The sequence below is a fragment of the Falco peregrinus genome, chromosome 4 (genome assembly GCF_023634155.1).
Source record: "Falco peregrinus isolate bFalPer1 chromosome 4, bFalPer1.pri, whole genome shotgun sequence".
Classification (NCBI taxonomy): domain Eukaryota; kingdom Metazoa; phylum Chordata; class Aves; order Falconiformes; family Falconidae; genus Falco; species Falco peregrinus.
In genome coordinates, this window is record NC_073724.1 from 103,742,791 (window position 1) to 103,746,850 (window position 4,060).

The following is a 4,060-nucleotide window of genomic DNA, read 5'->3' on the forward strand; positions in this document are numbered from 1 at the left end:
CTAGACAGATTTTCATTACTGTTCATACATAACACTAAAGTTGCTCTTTATAGGGTAATCATCCACTAATCTGATCATGATCGTGGCTTTCTTAATGATGTGGCAACTTGATGCAACATTTTCAGTAAAGTGAAAAATTTCTCCTCTTTCTCCAAGTCGGTCGTTGTTCATTTCCATTCACTGTAATCTTTCTTACACTGTGCATAACATCAGCCTTTTAAGAACTTGTATCATTTTCTCAACGCTTGACCAGAAGGCTCAGCATCCATGTGGGGCATCACTTGTCCAGACGGCACCTGTTGCACTAGGGATGCACTCCAGACCTGCGAAATAAAATCAGGATGTTTTCTGAACAGTTATCACAGTGGATCAGAGACCACCCGAGGACAGTGGTCCCACTGGAGGGGATGCTGAGTGTTAGGGAGCATACCGGCTCCTTCACTCGTTACCCTCTGCTTCGCTGAACGTTACACACTTTTCAGAGGTCACATGTAATGGGCAGCAGTGAGAGCTGGCAGTGCAGAGGTGACATGTTCCTCACTTCAAGCACATGTGAACCATGACAAATCTGCAAAGTAGTTATAAAATAAATGCACAGATAACCGAAGACACTGTCCACAGATAGCCAATTAACACTGTGCAGATGGTCCATGAGAGCTTCCTGGACACAGACTCTGACCTTGAAGTACACAAGGACTAATGTGGGGGAAGCTCTGCCTCTGGTGAGAGTACCCTGACTCTGACCTAGGAGTCAGCAACCTCACATTTCAGGAAAGATCAACCTCACCCAGACACACATATATGGGAGCACTGCCGGAGCTTTGCAGCACCATCCTTTGCCCTGCACGGCTCCGGTCATCCTCAGGGAGACCTCTCAGCCCGGCTTTGAGGGCTGTGCTTGGAGTGGGCACGGCAGTTGCTCTGGGATCAAAACCAGACAGCCAAGAGAGGTCAGGGCGGCTGTAAATAGGTGCTGCAGTGGGTGAACAGTCTGCCTGCTGGGCCTGGCTGCCCAGCTAGCCCTGGCTGCCCAGCTAGCCAGTGGAGGTGTTGGTGCTGGGATGCTGTAGCAGGAGATGAGACAACTCGCAGGAACACAACAGGCGTTACAGAGACCGCTGCGACAGGCAGGGCACAGCCGCCACCACGGTGGCAGACAGGCCAACACCAGCTCCCTGCCAGCCCTCAGACCGCTGCTGGCCCCTCACTGTGGGGGGACCGCAGATGTTTTGCTGGGCTGCTCCACAGCAGGTACTGCCTGTCAAATAGGTGGCAATGCACAGTAAGACACAGCAGACTAGGAAAGGGGGAGGTAGGGGCTGAAAGCAGAGGAGGGAGGGTATTTTAGATGATTTATCATAGGGGATCAGACACTGAGCTTTGTATTTCCCTAATAAAACATTCAGCACATGATTTTGTGGTGTTACTTGTTCCTGCAGAATCTGTGGCTGCTGCAGTCACATACATTAACTGAACGCAGAATGGATGCTAACATCTCTGCAGAGCTAAATAGACAAGCTCATATTTTCACTTAGTTGAGAAAAACTGCCCCACTTAATGCTTTATGACTTGAGTGACAGAAAGAAAATTTCAGTGTCTGTGCAGGCAGTCAGGAGTGGATGGGAAAAATTACGAATATTTACAATACAGAGGAGAACATTTAGGTGAGATATTGAATATTACCCACCAGAAATGTGAGTGTGAATTGTTGTTAAATGTCTAAGACCTTACGTTATCGCAGAGAGAGTCATATTTTTAACATTCAAAATAATTATGAGTAGCTAATGCAATGAAAGAGCTTATATTAAGCATACAGTCTTGCAAAATGGCATAGTTGGCTAATCACACTTGTCAAATAACCAGAGAGGAGCTGACCAAATTTCAGGAAAAAATGAAGTGACTGCATTGACACTGGCCACCGTGGCAGCCCTGGGGGACAATTGCATATGCCTGTTCCCCATGGCTGCACCTGCAGGACAGGAACATCCAGAGCAGACAGCCGCTGATGGCCAGGAGAGAACATTTCCCCAAGGCCAAACCTCCCCAAGCCACCTCTGAGGGGCCCAGCCAGACTACAGTAGGCAGGAGACACTGGCCACCTCCCACCCCAGTGTCTCACCCCTTTTGTCTTTGCTGTCCATGGTGGTTTTTACTCCTTGTCCTGCCAAGGGTCTCCCAGCACTTGCTATATTTCTGTGCCATGTGTCTCCATGCAGACCCCACACCGCTGCAGACCCCAATGTTAGGGGCTTAGACATCGTCCCTTAGCGGAGCGATGCTGCTATCCAGGTCCCACCCTGGGGGGGATTGTGGCAGCTGCTCAGCCCTGGGCAGAGGGGGTTTGCAGCAGTCTGAAGGTGGCCAAGTCCTGCATTTCCGTCCTTCGCTTCCACCACATGAACTAGAGGATAGAACCAAGAACTTCAGATGCTTAACAGGATAAAGTCGGTGGGGGAGAATAAGAGAGCTTAATGCAGAATTTTACCCTCCCTTGCTTTTATTTGGCACGTTTCTGGAGGAGAGCTGCTCTTTTAGCCAGGCAATTCTGCATCACTAACAGCTTGGTATTGTTTATGCTGAAATTAAGCGCTGAAGAAGCAAATCATTTTGCAGAAAGTGTATCAGCATCTACAAGAAGAGGCAGAAAGAGTAAATGGGCTTAATTAGTCACTAGACAAGGAACTAGATTAGCGCATTCTTAGATATATTTAAGAAATGCAAGCTCTTCATCCTACCCAGCGCACTTGTTTCCTTATGCTGGAGAACTCATCTTTATAAAGATGACTGAACAGCTGCGTGGGTCACAGACCATCTACCCCAGCAGCCACAGCCACAGAGCAGATGCCTGAGGGAAGGCAGCAGTGGAGGCTTTCCCCTGCACACTCAGCTTCCCCTGCACGCCGATCCCTTGCAATCCACTCCACTGGCTTTCTGCTAGGTGTAAGATTAAGAAAACAAATTTATGGAGTTAAAGAAAAGAGAAAAAAAAAGTTGTCAGTGAGGATTTAGGCTTGAAAGAAAGCTCCTGGTCCAGCCCCTGACAGCTGACATCCTCATGTCACCTTGTCACTGCCTTACGTTGCAGCACACAGGTTTGCCAAGGCAAGTCAGCCAGAGCCCTGTGCTTCTGCTAGGGACTGTTTCTGCCCTGTGACAGGGGAGGGAAGGTTTTGGCAAGATGGTGCCAAAGACAAACTTGATAGCTCCCGCAGGGCTACCGGACGTTCTTATTTTCCTGATGTAGGATGGAGAGATTTACAGAGGAAGACTAAAATTTGTCAGATAAAGAAAAATATCATTCTTGGTTGCTTGGGGAAAGAACAGGGCTCGTGCGCTGCTCTGTGTGTTTCAGACAGTGTAAGAGCAAAATGGGATATTTGGTGCTCACCGTAACCTCACTGGTTGTGTACCATTGTTTGTTAACTGTGTCCCAGGTCCCCATCACATAACCATCCCTGCGGGTCAGGACCACTGAGGGCAGGTTTAGCAGCATCCATGTAGGAATTGTGCCATTTATCATGACCTGGGAATTGCAAGCAGCACATCTGGTTTCCCTTCCAGGAACAGGATCCATCTGCAACATGAATGCAGTCATTTGAGCGTGCGATTTCGTATGGGATGACACCAAATCATTTACTGAAGTCACAGCATTTCCCTGCACTCACTAATGACCATTTCAGCCAAAACCAAACAGGTTAGTGTTGTACAGACACTGAGTGTTTGTTAAAAGGTAAAGACCTAAATTATTGGGAAGGGTAACAGAAGGTCCTCTTACACAAAACAAATTCCAGTGTTTTCCACAAAGGCCTGGGAACATCCCCAAATAAATAAAAACTGTGCTCAGGACAGTGACATAAAAAACCTGTAACCTGCTGAAATGCAATTTGTTAAGAGATTTGTTGTGACCAGCAAACTTAAATTCAGTTCCTAAGCTATCTTCATTAGCTTTCACTGAGCTCATGGAATAAAAACAAGCTGCATTTCAGTGTAATCAAATGCAGTTGGTGGGAAGGATCACACCAGTACGGCCATTAAACATAGAGATCAGAGGAACTGTTTC